The sequence below is a fragment of the Nothoprocta perdicaria genome, unplaced genomic scaffold, assembly GCF_003342845.1.
Source record: "Nothoprocta perdicaria isolate Ctin4 unplaced genomic scaffold, notPer1 scaffold_69, whole genome shotgun sequence".
Lineage (NCBI taxonomy): Eukaryota > Metazoa > Chordata > Aves > Tinamiformes > Tinamidae > Nothoprocta > Nothoprocta perdicaria.
In genome coordinates, this window is record NW_020455965.1 from 2,957,709 (window position 1) to 2,982,505 (window position 24,797).

Sequence of the window (24,797 nt, forward strand, 5' to 3'; positions counted from 1 at the left end):
TCCTTGACTTGAAGACTACCTCTGGTGAAATATAGAAAAATCTCCTATCTTTGAGACCTCTACCACGTTGACAAATTTGATTGGAAGTGGTTTACACAGATACTGGGGAAGGGAAGCTGGCAGACAGGTAAGCATCACGATAGCATGTATCTCACTTCCTTAAAAACCTGGCTAAGAAGATGAGGATGCTCGTGTGCACCTGATGGTAAATGATTTCCTGTCACTGGCTTGTTTTTCTGTGACCCTGGTCATTTTATATGCTGGCTTCTTCCTATGTTGTCTGATAATGGCTTGGCAGCCACCCTCCCTGTGATGGTGACTCAATGTGCTGCTTTTCCTGTCTTATTCTATGAAACACATCATTTGGTGTGACTAACATGGCTCATTTTGATGAGTCACAGAGCCAGGAAATGTAAAGAAGATGCGGTTTTCTGAAGAGTGGAGTTCAAGCAAATGTTAGAAAAACAAAGTTTTTTAAAAAATCATCTTAAAATTTTGCATATGTTGTAGCTTGTGTCTTACTATTTGGTACAAAGTCTCATTTCTATTGCTCTAATTCACTAGTGTTAATATTGCTGGTAGCATGCATGGGTAATGTGGGACATGGTAGAGAGGATAAAAGAAAGGACATTGTCTCCATCTACATTACAAATTTGATGCTCCTTTTCCATCATTCTTGTGGATTCCTCAGAAAGACGAGCCTTGCTCATTCACAAAATACAGTCTGTAATTGCTACCTTTATTTAGTCCATACTTCAAGAAACTCATATCCTAAATTGATGTGATTAAATGAAAGAAAAAAAAAAGACTCTTAGGAATGAGAAATCAAGGCATGGAGTCAACAAATTGCCCACAATCACAAAAAAAAAAATTAAAAAAAAGGCAGCAAAAGGGAGAGACATGAAGGCTCTGCATCCAATTCCTCCCACTTGCAGTCTAGAGTTATAATCATAAAAATATCCATCCCCTACATGTGGTTATAGACATTCTGCCTAGCTATACAAGAAGCGAAATCTATATGGGTTTTTACATTACCTCTTAAAGGATTACTTATAATTAAGAAAGACAGCAGCGAGGGAAAGGGAGTTGTCACAACTCTCATTCTCCATTTGAACTCAAGCACCTGGAAAACCCCGCTAGGTCTGGGGAGAGGTGAGGAGAACTAGGTCAATAAAACCGCTTTTCTCTCCCCCCCACCTTTTGTTTTTTTGGGTTTTTTTTTTTTTTTTTTTTTCCCAGATTTGTTACTGCAGTAAAGAAAAGCCCCTGTGCTACAAACACTGCATTCACCTGGGAAGCAGAAAGATTACAGGTGCATTAACTTCGTATTCTTTCTCAGACTTCAGAGAAGTCTAAGAAAGCCTAAGCAGCCTTTCAGAGCAGTCATCATCTGCTCTCTTGACAAAACCACCAGCTCAAGGTGCAGGAATGAAAGAATGACTTCTCCAACTCTCCTTCTGTCCCCCATATACTTGCTACTCATGTCTCCACATACCACAGGAGATGTCCACGTTTTTCTTCCTTCTTCCTTGCACGAGCTAATGCAAAAATAGAGAAGGCTGGTTAAGCAACACCTCAAAAATCAGTCCCCTTCTCAGTAGGTGCTCAGGAGTAGGTGCTCCACAGACCAGACCATGGCCAAGCATGATAGGCACGCAGAAGACTGTCATTACAGCCTTTTTCCCTTGTAAAAAGAGAGACAGGCAAAGGAAGCAACCATCACCTCTTCTCACATTGTCACAAAATGCATGCATTATAAAATATTTTTTTCCGAATAAAAATAATGTTCGTATTTGAAAATAAAGCATGATTTTTTTAAGGAAATGGCAGAGAACAAAGTGCACAAGGCCAAACTTTCTAATAAATGAGATTTATTATGAGAAAAAAAAGTCCAATAATTACGTTTTCAGGGGAAAGGTCATTATTACTTAGAAGGAGGTTAATAGAACAATATTAATAGCTTTTTACAGGGCAAAAGAGATAGATGCAGTATTAATATGAATGAAAAACAAGAATGAGGATGCTCCCTGTTACCCAAGTTTAGACTAAAAATTCAGAAGGTCAAATTCATCTTTCATATTCTCCAAAATAAAGAATTACACAGTATAAAATGTTATCAAGTCTTTTCATTCAGTGAGTTTAACAGAAAGTAGCAGAAATAAAGTGATCAAAAGTTTTAGCCTGAAGCCAACAATTAGAAGCATGGCTCAAGTTCTGTGTTTCTGGGAGACTCTCAGGGAAGACTGTTGAAGATAAAAGTCAACATGACTTCATCATTGAACTTTTACTAAAAGAATTTCAGCATTTCTGTCTACTTGGCCAATATTTTAGATTAGAATAATTTTCTGAAGCAATGGAAAATTGCCAGAGATAAAAATTTGCAATATACATTAATAGTAATGATACATTACACATCCATAATGCTTTTAACCTCAAAGTAAACACTTAATAAAGCCTCTCAACACCATTGGAAGAAGGTGATTTTTCTCCATCATTCATAATTTAGGGAAACTAAGGCACAGACAAATTAAAGTATTTGCCTCAAGTTACATAATGTCCAGAACTGATTATGAAACAAGCACATACAAACAAAGAGAACTTGTATAAAAATACTGACAAACACAAATAATGTTTCATTTTAAAAAAGCCATGTCCTTCATGTTTTTCTAGTTTTGATCACTCAGAAATCTCTTAAATACTTCTGAGAATTTTTCCTCTGTGAACATCTTCAGACATTCCAGGAAAAAAGTCTTCTAGGAATAAATAAATAGCTAAACGAATAAACAAATAAATAATGTTTATTTAAAACATGTTCCAAAAATATCAGTTAAGCTTCATTTGTAAAAACAGCTGAAAAAAAAACCAATAATGTTGATTTAAATTTTCAGATTTGACCACTAACTTATTTTCTTTCTTTAGATAGTGTTGAGGGAGGAAGAGGAAAGAAATCCAAAGGTGATTGTAAAGAGGGTTATTAACAACTGTCATGCACAAGTGTAAACTATTAGCATGTTTTAACTCCAAGGCTAAGAAGGATCTGTCTAACTAGCTATTCCATCCTCAATACACTCAGCAGTACCACACCAGGACTCACAATTATGTAAGTTTGCTATTAAAATGCAAGTTGGAATCAACTGTTAAATCTCCATAGTGATGAATATACTGAAAAGCTGTCCTACTTTGGAAGATTAAATTGACTTTATTTTTGGTTATTGAATCTAAACACTGTAACTTGCTTTATTGTACTCTCACTGATTCAGTTTTACTTTACCAAGCTCCTCAGACAAGAGAATTTGCTTGAAGTCACAGTCAAGCTGGGAAACATATATATTTAGGACAGCTTTTCAGAAGACTGTAGTTATGTGAGTATAAGTATTTGAAGTCAAAACTCATAATTGTGTGTGATGAGGGAAAAGTGAGGAATCTTTTTGTTGAATATTTGACTGTCAAAAGAGCCACCAATACTACCAGTTTGAGGAACAGTACCATAGCAGGTGTCTGTGTAGGATTTGGGATGCAATTTTGTTATAGAGTTATACAAAGAAAATTATTCAAGGGGCTACGATACTTATAAAATCCTGATGTGAAATTTATTTTACCAGTAGTACTGCATTGTACAGTCATTAGTAGAAGAGATTACTTAATATAATGTAATGGGAAAGATTAATGTAAGAGATTAACTCTTCAGCCCTTACTCTTGTACTATGTTCTTTATACACTAATCAGGTAAAGAGATGGATAGTAGCATTTTAAAAGCTTCCTTTTCTGTGATCTATTTCTTTGAGTGAAAAGATGATGTTTAACTTTCCTCACACTGAATTCATTGCTTTGGTCTATCAGAAAGAAAACCTTAATATCAGTCAAGGCAAGTTAAATTCAGGTAGTGAAAAAGGCATAATGTCAATAAGGAAATCACCATCATAGGCAGAAAGTAACCTCAGTGGCTAATAACAGCTGAAAAACAAAACCCAGGACTTTTTCCTGAATGTTAGTGAGGTCACTACATCACTACATCTCATCACATACAGTTTGAAGGGAATCACAAGGGTAGCACAGGTTCCTCAGGTACTGCCAGCAGAAGCAACAGCCAAGAGAGAGGGATGGATAGATTCAGGCTCCTTCCTCAGCCCTATTGCCTGCTCTGGAAATCACTGCCCTCTAATGCCCATGGCTTCAGCCTGCAGAATGCCTTTTTTTCTGAAATTTTAAAGAGAAAAGAGGGCTTCAAATAAAAGATTTCAAAAATACCCCAAGGCAATTCCAGAGCTTGCTGATAAGTTTGTTCTTTAGGGGTGTTTCTTCTTCTTTGTTTTGCAGACAGGGAACTCAGTCATTTTTTTTTTAGCTAAAGATATTTCTTAAACATTTTAGAATTCTTGCCCCTAAAATTGACTCTTACACAGTCAGTATTGAAACCTGATTATGTTCCAGACTCTATGGCATTATGTGATTTTGTTGGGCAGATGGATGGATACAAAGGAACAATAAGCATTGCAAATTTTTTAAAAATAAGCTATTTTAAGTCTTTTAATCTCAGAAAGTACTTACTCAATTTAATCACAATTTTCATAAAGTACTCCAGTTGTCAGTAAGTCTTAACCCTAAGACTGTGAATGCAAAGGGATTTTATGGTCTTCTTGTGGGGGTTTTCTGGTTTTAACATTTTAATTTTTTTTATTTATTACTGAGCTGCTGGAAAGAGAGGGGGAAAAAAGCTTAATAATTGGACTGTAGCTGAGTGCTTAATTATGAACAGTTTATCACCTCTTCAAATAAGCAGAATAGTTATATAACTAGGCCTTAAAATTCCTACAGATGAAGACAGTTTAACTTGGCTTCCTACAGAAATAAATGTTGCGTAACTGTTTTGTCTGTGCCTCCACCTCTTCTCTCCTCTTTCCTTTGCCTTTTTCTCCCCACAAAAGACTGAACCGTTAGCCAGTTTGAACTTGAGGGCTAAAAATCTCAAAAATGATATTCCTACTGATTTTATGAAGACAACTGATGAGATGAGAGAGAGAGAGCCAAATGAGTGCCCTAGTTTCCTCTAAAAGAAGAGAAAGAAAGTTACAGGGGAAGTGAAAACTTGGGGTGAGGTTACTGTCTGCAATGGCTGCAGAACAGGTTGGCTATTTTAGATTTCACTGATTTGATTTCCTTGGACTGCTGAATGAATAGATGATTTGCTGGCCTAAACTAGGCCTACTTAAGTTCTTGATTTTCTCCATGTCAGTGTCAGTCACTCTGCCTTTGTGGAAGACACTAAAAGAAGGCTCTTAGGAAGCACATGGCCACAACTGTAATAAAGATGATATTGATTTTTCCTACTTGGTCTTTATCATATTACTAATACACACAGTATTGTTTTGGTTTTCTTTTGAACCGAATGCAGTAGTAATACTCAATGGGAAATACAACTATCCAAAGTGCTCATGGTTGTCTGCTTCACCAGACAGTGGAGTTGGGCCAGGTGAATGCTAAGAACCATTTGAACACCTGACAATGAATAATTATTTCTTTAATTTATTCCTTTGATTAATTAATTTATTCCCTTGACTAGTGTCCTGGCAGAATAACCCTCCTCATGCTATAAATATGCTCTGTCAATATACAAAGTCAATATGCTCTGACTTTAAAAGATGTTTGTTTCAGTTATGGTGCCTGTTCTCGATCCTTGATTTGAAACTCCCAGGGAGATCAGTAAGTGAGATCAGTAAAACATAACTGAGTAGTCCTGATCTTTTTATTACAAAACACTTGAATCATCTGATTTGTACTGTTTGTGAAATATTTTTCTCCACATTACATTTCTCATGGGTGTTTAAGAGATATACTTTTAACTCAAATAGAATCAAACTAAAATGACAAGTGATATAGATGAATTCTTAGATAGTTTGAACACTGTTCAAATCCTATAGATCGTTCTTGTCTTCACTGCCTTAAAGCAAAAGTCCAAATTCCCATACCTTGGAAGAACTCTTGTAGAGATTCCAATACAGTAGCCCAAAGTCACTGTTAATTCCTAACAGCATGCTCATAAACAAGGAATTTAGAAGAATTTGCATCTTAATCTACCTGGAATTTTAAAATAGTTTTAGTATTTTATTGGCTGTCTTATTTCACCCTACTTATATTTTATCACACTCTTGAATGTGAATTTTATCCCATCTTTTTTACCTAGTTAATCTGCACAGCCAGGGTTGAAACTGAACTAATGTGTGAAATGCTCTAGACATGGTAAGGCAAATCATCATGGATCCACTGCCAAATGAGACAGGGAAACAAAATATTTTTTGTCCATAGGAATGCTAGAAATTATTCTTTCTATATATGCCTTTCTCAAATGTGCTTCTTTAACTCAATCTATGATTTTACTCTACTAGTCTAGTGCTGCAATTTGTTTTTCTATGCCTCCTTTCCTCGTCACAATGTCACGACAGGAAATGTCATGACGTGAAATAATATCATCTAGACATTATTTCATCCTGGATCATCCAAAGAATGTGTACAGAGATTCTCTACAGAGAGTTTGTGAACAGTCTCATGATGCTCAAGAACTGATCATAGAGACATACTTCTCTATGCTGCTTCTGTTGAAACAGAAATGAGGAAAAAATTTGGACTATTTTGTGAAGTGGCTGTTACCACATAGCTGCTGTTGGTAGTAGAAGACTTAAGATAAGAAAAAGTACATGCTTTTAGCAAAAGAAAAAAAAACAATTTGAGGAGTTACTGAAATACAGAAATATAGGTGTATTTATCTTTATAGATATATAAATATATATATATATTTATATATACTTTATAGTATATACTTTATATATACTTTATAGAAGTCAGTTTGTACCAATCATAACCACGTATACACTCAGAGCTTAACAACTGTGAGTCAGTACAAAAGATAAATATAAGAACAACAACAAAAATGACTAGTCATTGAAATTTTCTCAAGCAATGAATTATTTAGAAAAAAATATGAAGAGGATATATAATGAATATAATGCTTCCTACATCTACATATCAAAGAGAGTAGTAATGTTTCTTGCATTAGTACAAAAAAAGAATATTTTCATTACATTTTTATCTTGATAAGGATTTTTCTTAGTTACAGAGCTGTATCGAAGTATTTAAATCACTTGTCAAATGCAAACCCACTTGAGCACTGACACTTTAAAAATATAATGTGGAATCAGACATCATTTATACTTGCTAGGATTTTTCATGTTGTCTTATAGCATATAAATGGTGAGGTTAGATGCAGAACGAGTAGATTTGCAATTTTAACCTTTTTTCCTCACTAATTTCCAGAATGTAATTCTGCCCCCAGCTGGTTAAGACATCGCTGACATAGGAGACTGAAAGAGAGAATGTTGAACCTATGAACTCTGCTGCTACTCAGATGATGACTACAATTTGCATGCAAAGTATCAGCAGCTTTACTGTTCAGCACAGGTGCTAATAGATTCAAAGTTTTTTATGCAAGTGTATACTGCGCCCTCTTCATTATAGTGCTAATAGCAAAAAGGTGAAACTGTTTTCAAGAAACAAGTTCATTGATTACTCCTGCAGAACATTACAATTAATGACATCGGTCTGCGGTAATTGCTACACCTATATCAGATAAGCCGAAAAGTAGAAATTTAATAGATCTCTACCACCATTACATTCCAGAAAGTTTCATACATATACTGCCTGAGATGGATTTTTACATGCCTATTTATCTTCCTATTGCCCTTTTTCATCAAATTCTAAGTCTGTCTATCTGCAAAGCGAACATATGTTCAGAAAAATATACATGACTTTCACTCCTTTTTCAGACATAATTGTGCCCCATCCTCCTCCTAGGGAGGAGGAAAAACAAAGGAAAAAGAAATGTAAAGCAATACAAAAGAAGGGCAATATGTTATTGTTATTACCTTTTGAAACAAAAGCTTTCATTCACCCTTCAACCCCTCTCCAGTACCTTTTATCATATTTCAGGACATCTATTCTGACGCAGCTGAAGAATAGATTACAAATACCTTCAAATTCATCTAACTTGCTTTCTATTCCATATATCACCTTTTTCATATGCAGTGGTTTCTGTCACATCAGCAATCTGCTTCCTCAGTAACAGCATGGATGCATCTTTCCAGGCTCTCAGGATTCGTTTCCAACGCCACGAAACCAAAGGTGACAAAGCCAGGAAGCTTAGACCTGGTATTTGAACTCTATATGTTGAAATAAATAAGACTGGCAAGAAAATGTGGTGTAAGTGGAAATTTTTATTGAAAATAGCTTTCATGACCAAAAGAAAATATAAAAGACTGATTCTGAGAGAAAGAAAAAAAAAAAAAAAAAAAAAAAAAAAACTAGTATTGGTCTAGATTTTACTTCCCAAGATGAAGTGTAGAGTATGAATGAAATGAAAAGTTCTCTACATTCCCGCTAATAAGGCAGCACTGGGTGCACTGGAGCCTGACAGCTGCTGCTTCCAGAATCCACTGTTCCTCTACATCCTGGCTTCCTACATGGCCTTGCAGGAATGCGCAGCCTCGAGAACATCTGAGCCCACAGAAACAAACAAAACAAAAGTAGGGTGTAACAAAGGCTGTGAATCTTCAATTCATAATCCTTAGCTGGAAATCTTCAGTGTAGGTTTGAGAAGAGAAGGATGTGGTAGGAAACAGGGCAGTTCCATGCATGCTTGGCAAGGAGGCTTGGATTACGGTCAATATTTGCTAGCTCTGACAATGCAATTGTACCATACCCATTATAGGAAATTTCTGAAAATTGCTTGTAGTTGATTTTAAAGTTTTAATTCCTCTTTACCATTGACCTTCCAACTCTGATCCTGATTTTCCATTTTCTCCAGAGAAACCACGTGCAGGTGAGCAGGTGAGCTTTCCCATGCAGCCAAGCAGCTGAAGCTTCTTTGTTTTCCTCCACCTTTTGCTTGCCACATAGCAGCAGCTGGGAGAAGTGTCCGATCAAATGAGGGCTGGAAAAAATATCCTCTTTTCATTGTCCTTTTCTAAAGGTCTCTTCATTGTGCCTCTGATTAGAGCTGACCAGGAGATGAAGCCAGGGAGGGGCTGAGCACACCCTCAAGACATTCAGAACAAAACTCTTTTGACAAGAGCTGGGCTGCCAAATACTCTGTCTGTGGAGGAAAAAAAGAAAGGAAAGAGTAAAAGCAGATAACTTCCAGTCTGACAGGGAGAATCCAATAAAAATAAATGTGCTCTGCATTAAATTTGCTATTCTGCTGTGATTATTTTCCACAGGGCCAACTTTTCTACCGATTCATCTGAATGCAGCTGTGCTGATCTATGCTAACAGAAAATTTGGGCCAGAGTGTGACCTGAAATTACAATCCTCCATGCCTGCAAAACCACATATGCCACTAAAAGAAGTGAGAGTAGTAGCCTAGAGTAATCTGACACATTTCCAGTCTGATTTTTTTTTTCTTTTCCTTTGTAACCTTTTAATTTAAAGAACCCCACCAAACTATAACCTGAGCAGCTCTGGTTCCATGGCTGTCTTTCTCATCCCCCCACTCACCTCCCCGCAAATTCTTTCAAAATCCTGGCATAATTTGTGGTCAAAACTAAATCCAAATTAAGTCCATCTGGGGAAAGTGGAAAAACCTGAACTCCATCTTGTTGTCTTGAACATCCTATGGTTGCATAATAACAAAATGCCTTTGTTCTCACAACTAAAGTATGCATCAAGAATCAAAGAAGCAAGAAAAAAAGGGAATGTTCCAAGCTATTACTGTAACAATCCAATTACAATGCCTATCAAACTTAACTTCACAGGTTATAGCTCCTAATTGCCTGACAAAAATTGACACTTCAGTCGCAACAGCATAATATAATCAGAGTCCAAATTAAATTTGATCGTGGGCAGAAAACGATGCTATCATTCGGCGGCATGGAAACAGGAGATCAACTAGCATGATATCAAGGATCAGAAATGAAAATTATTCATTAATGGCAATGGTTTTCTGATAATGGAAATGACACAGTTCAGACGGCTTCGTAAAAACACTATTAATTAAAAAGATGATAGACCTAACAAGGCATAGAAACCAGTGGAACCTTTCTCTGTGCTTGTTAAGGTGAAGGATGACAATGTTTAAGAACAGAAGTTTATGCACTTTTGTGAAAAGTATTCCGCTGATTCTGTTGCAAGTTTACTGATTCTTGCTTTGTGAAGCATCTTTCTCTAGGGTGATATGTTATAGGGACATAAAAAGTGTCTAAGGCCGTAATATGGCTTTGTAATAAGCATGAATACTACCAGCTATAAAACAGAAGGGTCCGATTCATAAAAAAATGCACATGGGATTTTGCATACTCCCAGGAAAAAAGTGTAGAGAAAACTATTTTATTTCCCCATGCAAGCAGCACTGTCTCCATTTTACTTTGGAGAAATGCTGAGAGGTGATTTACGCTGAAAAGAGAACAAGCTAGAAATCTACCTTCAAAAGTTTCCTCAAACACAAAAAGGAAAGGCCAATGTTTTTGGACTCGCAGTGCCAATTCAGACCCTGGCTTTGTTTTCCTCATACAGAGCTCCACAATAAATAGCTCTAGTTCTAATGCAATGCAATATATATATGGCATATAATAACCGTCTCAAAAAGTTGACAGCTGTACCATAAAAACCACTGGGTAGTTTTGCCACAGCTGGAACAGATCAAACTCCAGTTGCCCAGCTCTGAGGAGAAAAATAAAGGTCTACTGGCTTGCTAACATTCATGACTTGGATGAGGGGACAGAGTTCACTCTGACCGAGTTTGTGGATGATACCAAGCTGGGTGGAATGGCTGATGCTCCAGAGAGCTGTGCTGCCATTCAGAGGGACCTGGACAGGATGGAGAGTTGGGCAGAGAGGAACCTCATGAGGTTCAACAAGGACAAGTGCAGGGTCCTGCACCTGGGAAGGAATATCCCCAGGCATCAGTACAGATTAGAGATTGACTTGCTGGAGAGCAGCTCCATGGAGAGGGATCTGAGAGTCCTGGTTGACACCAAGTTGACCATGAGACAGCAGTGCCCTTGCGGCCAAGAAGGCCAAGGGGATCCTGGCCTGCATCAGGAGGAGTGTTGCCAGCAGGTCAAGGGAGGTTATCCTGCCCTTCTCCTCAACTCTGATGAGGCCGCATCTAGAGTATTTTGTGCAGTTCTGGGCTCCCCAGTACAAGAGGGATGTGGAGCTTCTAGAGAGGGTCTGGCATAGAGTGAGAAAGATGATTAAGGGACTGGAGCATCTGCCTTATAAGGAAAGACTAAGTGAGCTGGGCCTGTTTAACCTGGGCTTGTTTAGCCTAAAAGAGAAGACTGACGTCAGATCTGATCAGTATGTGTAAATACCTCAGGGGCAAATGTAGGGAGAAAGGTCTTCTCGGTGGTAATGGGACAATGTGTAATGGGTACAAACTGAAACATCGGAAGTTCCATCTCCATGTGAGGAGGAACTTCTTCACTGTGAGGATGTCAGAGCCCTGAAACAGGCTGCCCAGCAGGGTTTTGGAGTCTCCCTATTTGGAGGTCTTCAAAACCCGCCTGGATGCCACCCTGTGCCATGTGCTCTAGGTGTCCCTCCTGGAGCAGGGAGTTTGGACTAGATGATCTCTAGAGGACCCTTCCAACCTCAACCACTCTGTGATTCTCTCATTCTGTGATTCTCCATGATCTGCCATGCACTACATGCGGGCACTGCACTCTGCAGGATAGGCCCCAACACACACAGCCAAAACACCTGCTGAGAATCCTTAACTCTTTCTTCTTCAGCAGCTGAGAGAAGCAAAGGGGCATCACATATTGCAATTCCTTGGTTAATGACCATCTGCTTCGAGGAGCCACCAGTGTAGACCCCTGCAGCTTCTTGCTGTGAGAAACCAAGGCTCAAGAGCCTGAGAAACAGAGGACTTTCAGAAAGGATGCAAGGGAAGAGCAACCAAAATTGGATACGCTCCATGGAGAAAGTGAGTCAAAGTATATTCTCTTGAACTCTGAACACAGATAAAGTAGATTTTGCAAATCCTAGAAACAAATCTCATGTGCCTTAGATTATATAAGCAAGGCTCACTGCCTTCCAAATCCAAAATGCATCATCCAAATCTGCCTCTGAATTTTCATGACCTGCTAAGTAACAGCTCTGAAGATGCACCTCACTTCAAAATAAAGAAATAAAAAATAAAATCATAATAGTCTCCTTGGAGCAGCTTGGAGAACTGAAATATATGCAAATAAAAGGTGTACTTTTAACTATCCCTTCTTATTTGATAATTGTTTTTGTTTCTGATTTATATAAAGAAAGTGCACAGAGTGTGCTTGGATTATCAACTTTCTTTAAAAAAAATAAAACAATATGCAATGATCATATTGTGATGAGCAATAATGTTACCTAAAATGCATATCAGCATTACACTGCACCTGTAAGAACTCCAGGGAAGGTCCTCCAATTTTAGTACATCTTTTAAAAATATTCCTTAAGCATGATCATTTAAGACAGGTGGAAGGAGTGTTGGGATTCAACATGCAGACAGCTCTGGAGGAAATAGTAATATATTAATGAAGAAAACAGCTACCCTATAACATCAGCTAGTGTGTCATTAAATAATATTTCAGCTACTACATGATTATCTCTTGGGCTTTGATATCTTGGCCTCATGAAAGGATCTTTATAGGTAATCCCAGAAATTAAAAAAAAAAAAGTATTTATAACATTTTCATATTTTTTCATTGTATGACAAATTTCAGAACGATGAGAAATGCAAAAGAAGGAAAGAAAAAAAAAGGGCAGAATTTTTAAAATAACTGATTTATATTGCATATGATGCATTTGGGCCTGTAATGCAAACCCTTTCCTTATAAGAGTGTCTCTGTTCAGTAGTGAAAATAAGCATAATTCTCCTGCAAGCAGGGAATTCAGTGCAGAGGCAGCCAAAATCCAAATCCATTGTTTCCTGCATTGTAAGGCCATGGATAGAATCATCTAATAGATAAACTGCATCTCCAAATGCCAGCAAATCAAAATCCAGATACTTTCTTTAAGGAATTCAGGGTCAGTTTGAGACCCACTAACCCCAGTCTTTGGGGGATTTTTTTTTGTTGAAAACATTTGTTTACAAGAAACATCATCTCATCAACTTTGACACGACTTGTGGGAACAGCTCTGTTGTAAGAAGGAATTTCAGGTACAAAAATATACAGTATCTAGAATTACCAATAGCGGTCAGGATGCTCTGGGAATGCAAGAGAGGCATGTCCTTGCTTCTGTTCTGCCTTAACCAGGGTATATCAGTGACTCTAGATTACTGAGTCACTTCTTACTCCACTGCCGGTTTGCTCATCTCATGTTCTTCCTTGTGAAATCTTCGAGTGGCCTTGAGTTCATTGTAAAAGTCAATCAGAAATTTTCTGAAAGCTCAGCATCTCCAATGAAACAAAACCCTTTATAGGCTTATCTCTGACAATAATATAAAATCAAAACAACAGCCATTGTTTAGTTCAAGCCTGTCAACAGGAAAATTGCTGTACAAAGAAATTCATCTCCCTGCTTCTTACAGCCTCTTGGAATCATCACTGGGTTATGGGATCTTGGAAGCATCGCCGGGTTAACAGAAGGATAACAGCTTGCTCAGGTAGGGCCACTGTATCTTAGCAGCACTTGAGCAATCTTACAGCAGATTTTAACATTTGATGAGTGCAACCTAGAATTCTTTGGTTTTCCAGCAGTATTCACTGAACCAGGAAATACAGAACATTAAGTAGAAAATAAATAATGAAATTAAGCTTAACAGGGTTGCTGGCCCATTTTCAGATCCTCCATTCTAAAACTTGCAAGTATCACCATTAGGCACTTTGCCAATTCTATTTCCCCGGTGAATCCAGGCTTATACACCACTCAAGAGGAGTCTGTTAATGACTACAAAGATCCACAGCTGTTTACAGTTTAGACTCAGTGGTGGACCAAGCAATAAGCTTGATCCCACAATGAAGTTGTTGGACTCTCACAGCAAGAGGAGACATAGTGTCAACTGTTTGCTTGCTCTTAGTGTTAGTGACGACAAGGATAACTTAGCAGGGCTGTAAGCAACAGGGAAAGGAGTAGGTAGGGATGGAAGAGAAGCTGTGCAGGGTCTTGAAAATTAAAGAAGAATTTCTTTTTTTTCAAAGGCTTAACTAGCTCACAGAAGCATAAATGAGGTAACAAAATAATAGGTCAGAAAAGTTCTTTACTCTTTATCTAAAAAGACTAAAAGATCTCTTCAGAAAAATATTTCAAAAAGTAGAGCTATATTCATTTTTGGAAGTCTCCTGTGAGAGAGATCTATCCACTGCAATTTTTATTTTTATTTTTATTTTTATTTTTATTTTTATTTTTATTTTTATTTTTATTTTTATTTTTATTTTTTTAAGAACAAATAAATGAGAGGAACTGCTTGTCACAGTACCTGAAGGACAGAAGCTTGCAAAAGAGTGGTAGCAGGTATAAGAGAGATTTCTGTTTAAGTTCTTGGTCTCAGTCATGGAACACAATGCTAACAAAAGATACATAAGAAGGTATTTGGAGTGAAAAGGCAAGCAGACAAAAGAGGCAAATATCATTATATCTGGGGGGACAATCTGCCAACAACACAACATATCAAAACAATATGGACTAAGAACACCTTTTGCAGCCAGACTCTGGCTACAAATTTAAACCGCCTGCTAGTCAGGAACAGAAGCAAAAGTTTACTTAAATAAATAAATAGGAAAAGACAAGAGAAAGAATTTATGCAATCTTAATAGAAGCATTCCTAGATATCAAGACCATTTGGCATATCAGCAGCTCTGCAAAGAAGCCATCAAAGAGTAGCAAATGATGAAATCAGAAAATTAGCCAGAGTCATCTTTGTCTGTGATAGATTTTAAAGCATGACCTGACAGTGTGCATTGGTCCAAGTTCGCTTTCCATTTATCACTTGGGCAACGTTTTCGGTCCTTTTATTCCCAGAACTTCTCTATTTGGTGCCAAAGGGCTGTTACAAACTTATAGAAAGCATTAAAGACCTATCTGTGTGGGTGGGCAGCTGAACAAGTAATTTATTGATTAGCCATATAGTATTAAGTACAAAAAATTAAAGAGAAGATATGAAACTATTTCTGGTAAGGTGAAATCCACCATAGTGGATTATCCACAATAGGAAATACTTACTTGATTGATTGATTGAAAAGTGAGGCAGGTCCTTAGTACTTTTGGCTTCACTAGAGCTATGACTATATACCATGGAAAATCTCTGGCCCAAGACACTTTACTAATGCAGTGGTAAGCACTCACATTTACAAAATGCAGAATATCAGGAAATACAAACATGAAAAAAAAATATTTAGCTATGTTTCTCACATATAGTATTTTTGAATATACACTGAGCCAAGAAGCAAGAAGAGAAAATAACAGAAAGGTGAAAACAGATGAAGTTCTGTTTCAAACCAAACTCTCATTTCTGACTTATATGGAAAGTGCACCTTTAGTATGAAACAGGGAGCAAAACAGCTACTAAAAAACAATCTCATTCAAGGGCACAGCTGTGCTGAATCTTTCATTGACTCACTGTCTGCCTGAGCCCTTGAGCACTCAAGACTTGCAGCACAATTTTAGAGTCGAGCCTTGCCCACCTTCAGCTTTGAAAATTCTCTTTTCATGTATTAAGGCTAAAACCGGATGCCCAAATCTACAGTGTGCATCTCTGAACAAACTCTGAAAATGTGCCACTCTGCCCTATACCACCAACACTTAAAAGAATCATCACCAAGGAAGGTAAAGCTCTTCCTAAATTCAAGCTCGCATCAGAGAATGAAGGAATGTCATTTTGCAGCACCTGCATATATATTCTCTGGAGTGACTGCAATCTAAATATTGGCAGCCAATGAGAATGACAATAGTATGCTACGCTATAAAACACTATTCACCATGAACTACTGTGAACTACTGTCCTAGGCAATTGCTATCAAGGATCAAGGAGCTGGAGGTCAGGAAAAAAAAAAAAAAAAAAAAAAAAGGAGAGAGATTTAAAATCTGTGCCTTAAATGTATCACATTGCAGAACTCATGCCTTACAGACCAAAGTACCGTGTGGCTGTACAGGTACTCCCTGTACCCTCAGCCTCATCTTACATTCAATTCCTTCAAGGGTTTGGAAAACTCCTTCAGTATCAAGTAAGTCAGATCAAAGTAAATACATAATATGCATGAACAGGTCCACTTTGTATAATATTAACAAAGTAATTTCTGTCAGAAAAAATGAAATTAAGAAAGTAAAAAAATTAAAATTTTATCAGAAGCCACACTGCAGCAAACAAAGCAAAAGATGTCTGGCTAGGGGAGGGGGAATTATAACAGACAGGGCTTTTTTGTCAGGCCATTCACCTGCCCTCGTTATAGCCCCTTGCTGCAAAAGCAGCTTGGATTCTAGGCATTATTCCCTGTTGATACTTACAGGCTTAGTATCTTACTGATACTAAACCTGCAAAAGATCCCAGTTTCAAATATGTTCTTTTCTGTAGCCATTTAGGATGCCAATTTAGACTCTCTGACAAAACAGAAACTACACTTTTTTGTAGACCATTTTGTTATCTCAGACTTGGTTAAAGTAAAGTGCAAGTCACAAACACTTCTGCCCTTTTCTTCTCATTTTTACCTGCACATAGTATGGGGGAAGCAGCTATTGCAGCAAGTGCATGTCACTGTGTCAGGTTGTAGGGTATCATATGTTCTAACAAAACCTGCTTTAACAAGGTAAATGTAAAATGATTGATCAATTAGGTGGAGAAATACCGCTTTTCTTTTTTCTCTTACATTTCTTAAAAAATAAATAGGTACTTTCCCACAGCTAAGATATTCTGCAATGCATAGGAGTTTGCTGCTATCTGCAGGTAAAATATTCTATTACTGAGCAAATATCAGGAAAGGGAAGGAAGCATTCAGCTTCTTTTTAATTACAGCTTCACATAATTCCATAGAAAAAACACAGGTCTATGCCAGATGAATGAAAATACAGATCCCTTACAGAAGAATAGAGGAATATCACCTTCTTTCTCATATGACAAACTCTGGGCATGCTACTCCTAGGGTGCCGCTAATCATGGGCAGGGTTCAAACCTTCACACCATCATCCAGTGCATCCAACACTTTTTAGCTATTGTAGAGGCAAAGAATTCCTGGGACAAAAGAATACTCTTAATGCTCACTATCCTTTAGATGTCTCTTTCTCTCTAACTGCTAAACGGATGGGACACAGAACTGGTTCCACAAATGTCCAAACTCTCAAGAAGTTTGTAACCTATATCAAGAAAGACAGTGCAAAAGGGCTACAGACAAATTGTGATTTGCCTCTTCATTCTCATGGCAATTCTAGAAAGCCAGTCTAGACCAGACCATCACTCATAATCCTCTACTCTACTCATCAAATCAAGTGAGGTATCTTTTCTCACTTTTTATCCTCATTTTGTCTTATGAAAATGAAGCTAACTGAAATGCACTCAGTATTCTGAAGGAGAAATGCTACTTAATGCTCCTTGCTTGGAAAGTCAGAAGTGGGTAAAAGATTCTCTACATACCTTGCAGAGCTCACTAGACGAGAATACTACATGGAAGAGTAATTTGCAACTGATGCAAATGGTTTGTGGTTTTGTGATTATACTGCCACACTGCTTTACCTGATATTAAGAGTGTCCTAGGAATAATTCTATAATTGCTTGGGAATACAAGGATTTATACATCTTTATTCCTTCTTAAGCATGAAGTGAATTGCTTAAAATTTGTTCCAAATGCAACAGACCATTTTTGACTACTCTACATACAGAAACATAGATATGACAGGAAGAGTTAAACAACACTTAATCAAACAAAGTCACATTGGAGAAAGTCCTTACAGGAAATACTGACTACAGGAAATGACATGTGTCACATTATCTCATCGAGACTTAGATATTCATCTTACAGTTTTGCAGTACTGTGTTGCAGTGCTGCAGTACAGCTCTAACTTGTTATCAAACTAACATCTAATCAAATTTTAAAGAGTAACTGCTGTTAAACATTTCTCCACCCACCTTTTTTTTTTTTAATATAGTCTCAATTTAAGAAAAGTCCATATAAGTTTTGTTTTGTTTTCAAAGAAAAGTTTGAGCATGAACTTATTTGAACTTGTGGGTGAGAAGTGGGCACAAGAAGCACTTAAAACAAAGAGAGTACTTAAGAATGCAATAGAAGAAAAATACAAAATATCCATCACCAAATATTCTCCTTTTAACCTTTAAATGTAGTTGAAACCTAATGTTTTGCTAATTATCAGGAGTTTAATGATGCCTCTAAGCAGAGAGCATACTCCAGGGCACAGTGTCCATGAACCTCTAGGATCTGGGGTTAGCTTGTGACTTTAGCCTACAGTGAATTCTTTTCTCCAAATTTGGTTCTAAGAAAGTTTCCCTCCTCCCCTTTTCCCCCCATTGTTGCTACCACTAGCGAGGGAAACAATTTTGAACTCTGGCGTAGGCTGGGCTCCAGATGGCTGCTAGCTTTTCAAGTGCTGAGTTGACTAACCTTGCTCAAAGCAGGTCTATAGAACACAGTGCTTCAAATATCAGTGGCTGCTGCGATTGCGTCTATATATGTGGAGTCCCACAGTTCCTATCACTAGCATAGTTGAATGAGTGAATCAGGAGCAAGGAGGATAAAATTGAGGAAAATGGTAAAAGCTCTCCCTCTCTGATGTTGAAGCAGCCCATTAAACAGCAGGTTGCAGCTGAGCATAGATTTTCAATGAGCTTGTTGACCACTAAAAGTAAATGAGTATAAGCCAGGCTGCCTCTGAGGATGAGAAAGACCAAGGCATTGTCTTCAACCTGGAAAGAAAAGGATTGTGTTGAATTCAGGCCTAGGTCAAAGAAGTGCTTCAGGGCATACCAGATTAACGTATTTCTCTTCGGAGTTATTTTGCAAGAATGGGGAATCTGGGCAGTCAATTGATTATGGTATTTATAATTATTTCTATGGATTGACAAAAGTCCCAGTCAAACCATTCTGGAGTATATTTATTCACTTGCTGTGAATAAAATTTATTGGGACATTTGATGCTGTTTCCTTGGAGTCTTTCAGTCTGACCTCAGCCACAAATAAAGTCTTTCCCAGTGTAAGGAAATAGCTCCGGGATATGTGATATCTGATGTAAGGAGAAAAAGCACCATCTTCATCTTTAGCCACAGGAAAGCCTGTTTTCTTTGGTTCTTGTCCCATATAAGAGTTAGTGCATGAAATATAAATGGCTGTTCAACATTTAGGGTTGACAGAACCAATTATTACTGCCTTCTCAACATGAGTTTGGAGGTTATTTCAATTAAATCCTCTGTATTACAGTGTTTGTTGCACATTGTATTTCTTGGTATTTCTATGAGGCTGTCCTTAGTGGGTAATTAAAATTATGCAGTGCATTTATCTCTCTCTTTGATTACTGCAACCTCTCTCTCCGTATGTCCTGATACAGTATCACGCTCCTATAGGCCGACCAAATGCTGCAGTCAAATAGCTGCTCTGTGTTCTCACATCAGTTCTTTGTACTGCTCAGATCTGTCAGTCAGTTCTCAGTGACCCATCATATTAAGTTTTACATTTTTGTTCTGCTCCTCCAAACTCACCTTTTCTGTCTTTTCCCAAAATACAAAGTAATCTGCTTCTGTTCCTAGAGCCTACAAACTCCCTACAGGTAATCGACTGATGTTCCAGCAGAAAGGAAAGTCTGTATGCAGCAAATGAGAATGAGGAATCCATCGCACTGAAGTGTATTTCCTCCATACTTCTGTATCTGTTTCCAGGAACATGCTGACTTAGCCAGCTCCTTGAGGCAATAAAGTCGTGACGTGATCATCTGCCAACAGTAGAATGTCTTGAACCTGGAGTAAACGACACCTTATTTTTTCCTTCCTATAAAGTCTCTTTATACTGTAAGGCTCATTATGGGGAGTCTACATAACTTCTTCTCGTTATAGTTTCCCATTCATTATTTAGTTTGACTTACACTGAGTAAAATAAATGATCCTGTCATCAAGCTGCTATCCTGACTCTCAACTCCCTGCTTCTTGCTGTTGAATTCCATTGCAGTCTTCCCTGTTTTACCTATCAGTCCATTTTTTAAGTCCCTTGCAGTACTACAAGGATAACTTCTCAACTTCATAGATGCAGAATGCATTTATAACTTTGAGGTCCTCAGGCACTTCAATGACAGACAAAGGGAAAGGGGGGACACAGCATGTGGAAGTATAATGGAGAGAATATATGCTTCCAGCATCTTGTGTTATTGAGGCTAAAGCACAGATAACAAAAAGTGGGCTTCATTTTGCAGTACCAGGTGGTGGTAAGGCAGATATCTATAAATGAGCCGCTTCATTCAGAGGAGAGTATTTGGGATTATCAGTGGGCAACTCATTTGGCCTCTTTTAGATGTCCACTTCACTCATTATTTCCCACAACTCATGTTTATGGGACTATGTTTGCTAGCTAACTATGGGTTTGCGGGGGAGGGGATTGAGCGTATGCTCTGTTTCTTAAAATATGTGAGTTTAGTTAGGAAGTTTGAAAATTACTCCATTTTCACTGTGAATACAGAATGGTATTCACTCTTCCTATATGAAGATGGTGAATGGATTTAATGATATCTATTTGGTGAATGGATTTAATGATATCTATTTGGCCCCTTGGAATAAGTGGAATGAGGAAGCACAATGGTTTATGGCACCTATTACATATACTTTTTAAAATATATGGAGGCTATCAAGGGTGTAAATATTTCAGGTATTTATCTCTCTATTCAAATTATCCATCTCTCCCTTTAAAAGGGATCTTTAAGATTCCTCTTTTATGAGATACATTGGATCTCTCTTTTATTTGATGATATATCTGGAATTCTACCTGTGTACTATAGTTGCGTACCTGCATACAAATGTGTCTTATACCCAATATGTAGAACAATCAAGCCTCCCACTACAACTCTTCAGAGGGCCCTACAGTACAGCAGTTACTGTGTTTCTCCATGACAAAATAAAGCAAGGAGAAGACTGCCAATCTTATATCTTGACGGAGATTGCAATATTTTTGTCTAGAGTTACTCCACAGTAATCAACACGTGCATGTAATGAATGATGCCTTTGAGTCACATTAGATCTGTCACCTGCAGGATGAAGAATTGCCCTGTGATGCCTGGAACCAACTTCAGATGGATACTGGGAAATCCTGATCCATTTTCAATAGTCCTCAAATAAAGCCTGCATAGAAACAAAATGCATTTCTGAGAAAAATATTCCCAAACTTACTGCACAGTAAATATGAAATTATAGGCTTTGTTGCAGCTAGAATACACAAAACACAAAGTTCCTAATCTATCAGTATGTGTTATTAAGCATCTCCCATTCACATGGATCTAGATTTCTTGAAGACATCTCCAGCTAGATCATTGTGAAACCCAAAGTTGGAATGATTGGGATCTGTCTCTTCAAAATGAACAGTATGAATGTGTGCAGGGCCTCAGAAATTGCTATGTATTTTTGAATTCTTTGTCCCTTCAGTTGTTTTCCATTGTAACTTCATTCCTTTGAATGTGCAGAAAACATTTTTAAGAGCCCAGTTTTCCAGCACTGCTTTGAACTTTCTATGCAATAGAGGAAGAAAATACCATCAAATTAGGTCTCTCTATCCAATCTTTCTGATGGTACTCCTGCACATCCACTTTGCAGAGCTGTAAGTGAACATACAGGCATCAAGACAATGAGAATTCTGGCTCTTTGTCTCGATTTTTTCTTTTTAATTTACCTTGCCAGTCTATTTCTGTCTCAAACCACATGAGAACAAGTGTGACTACAGAAGATGTGAGCTTGGTGAGGTGTACATATTGTGCTTTAAACAAAGATAACATTAATGAATTCACATTCAACCTTTTCATCCCTGTGATAGAAAAAGATTTTCAGTCACTTTAGCCTGAGCTACATCTGCACTCAGGGTCACCTAAAGAAAAGGACAACACATTCATCTTTATCCTCCTTGAGTTGTAGGACCACTCAGATAATCTATAGTGAGTTACAAGTGAAATTAAATACCTTAAAATGCCATCTATCTGATCCCCAATTAAAACATAATCTTTTTAAAGCTGTCAATAGCTGCTGACCAGAATCAATATGGGGAAGATTATGACCGGCACTTCTCCAGTGATCTTCAGTCAGACAGGAAATAACATTTCTCTTGTCAGGTCAGCAGGAAGAGGGGAAAACTGGACCTCAACAGAACTATACCATGGACAAGTGGAACTTGAGATCATCTGTGATGATTCTGCCAGGTATCTTTCTTTTTTTTTTTCTTTTTAACTAACAAAAGAAGAAATATTATACATCGAAGGTTTTAAACAAATAACCCTCAAGTCATAAAATCATAAAAGCATTTATAACACAAATTTTACTTTGATCCTCCTCTACATACACTGAAGTTCCTGAGTAAAATTCAGCCAGTCTCTTAAGCATTTGAGGCATACTTCCTTCTCATTTGCATTTAAGAAATATAAGCTTACACTTATTTAAGTAGATCCTGGATATTCCTCATCTTCGCTGCAGGAGTTAAAGCTTTAACTATCTAAATCTAGTGTTTGACATCAGTGACATTAATGTTCCTACTATGGCATGTAAGCTTAGGGTAAGAGGCCTAAACTACTTCTTTTCTTCCTGACCTACATTAGGATTGCTTTTATTTCTAGGCCAGATTGGAAAGTTCAGGATAAAACAGAGTTTCCCGGTGTGCAGAGGGCTTAGTAGCCTTTCTACCCACAAGCTGTTGCTTTCTTCCAGCCTTCCACAGTACAGATTGTGGCACAAATGCTCCAACCTGCCTGTGAAGTTAGAGCAGTCAGAGCAATACGCTTATTGTACTGACAAAAAACACCAGCGTACTACCTCTGAAGGAAATTCTTTCAACACAGACTGTAATTGGTGTTACGTTGTTCAACAGTCCTTATATCTAAATGCTGCAGAGTAGCTCCTGTATGTGAATTTTCCCCCCCTTTCCACAGAAGAGATGAAGTAAGCTCTAGATCCAGCGAGAAAGGCTACTGCACTGATCCCCAAACTCACTTAGACTTTAGAAATGGTGAGTTTAAGTATTCTGTATCAGAGCGTCTGTGAAACATTAAATCTTTTTGTCTCTCTGCATCACTTCCCATTTGCAGAAAAGTTGGTAACAAATCTTCCATGCCTGTGGGAGAAGAACAAGAATCATTCAAAATGTGGAACTGAGAAGTGCCTAAGATCCATGGAGACAGAGATGGGGTCTGAAACTGTTTGTGTGGGAAAAAACAAGTTGTAGCACAATGTAATATGATGAAACTGCACTTTTAGGTGCAGTTTACATTTAAACTGATTGATGGACACATCCAACTTTTTTTGCTGTTATTCATCATTTAAATATAAGTCTTAAAGGGACCAAACTTCACGATATTTTGCAAATAATTGGGCGAGAAGAGCCTTTTGAAAACAAAAGTGAGCCTATGCTAAAGTTCCTTTTTCTAAAAATTCTGTGAAATACAATATTGTACTGTATTTTCCTGAGCACAGAAAAACTGACACAGAAGCATGCACAAAATCTCCAAATACAATGGCAAGCATGACATTTCTGAAATCAGTCTGGTCCAGCTCTTTTTACAGATGGACCCCTATTTTTCTGTATTAGTGCTCTCTGATATCGGTCATTTCTGCGGCTTATGGGCTGCCTTGTGATACCAGTATTTTGTTCAGCGCACAACTCTGCTGCCTCATTAGAGGAGCAGAGACAAGGTTTCCTGCAAAATGGCCACACTGCATTGACATTTTGTAGCTCCTCTCTATTCGTTAGCAGGGCAGAAGATGCTGCTCAAACCACACTAAATTGCACCTTGTCAAGGTTAGTTTTAAAACTAACTCCTGCTACTCATAAATCACATGCAAATAATCTAAGTAATGAGAAGTTAAAGTTGACATCACTGAACTAGCAGAACATGTAACACCATGATCACTACCATGATTCATTCAAAACCAGGGAAAAAAAAAAAGATAAACATTAATTTATAACAAATCTAACAGCGTCTTTTTTTTCTGGGTTTACTAGTGCTCTCTTTGCCAAGCTTTGCATTCAGGAGCAGGGCTCCATTCTCTGAGAACAAGATCTCTTGGAACAATTTCCAAAATCTTTTGTCTACATAACACTACTACATAGGACAAATAATCACTGAATTCAAAATGAATTTACACAAAGCGACTAGAGGCAGACTTTGGATACAAACCATTTCCTAAAGTGTAGAAATACATCTTCTCCATTTTCCTGGATAATCAGGGGAAACAGTGCCAAGAAGTAAAACAATAACACTCCAAATTATTCCAAAATTTATCTTATGACTTAGAGTAACTCGAAAATCATACACATAGGCACATAACTCTATAGACAGTAACGAGAGTGAAAAGAAAAATCAGAACCATAAAAAGCAAGCAAGTTGCTTCTGTATCATTTTCAAAGACAAATTTTAGATGGGTTTGAAAATGGTAGTGTACACAAAGGACATTTTTGCACTGTTTTTGAACACAGCGTATATCCATGTGTGTTTCAAGAAGCATTTTAATGGATCATCAAAACATTATTAATTGCAACAAACAAAAATAAAGAAATAATAATAAAACCCAGCTGCAAACAGCTGTAACCTCTTGTTCTCCTTAATCATTTAATTCCATACACCTATATTGAAATTTCACACTATGCCTTAGC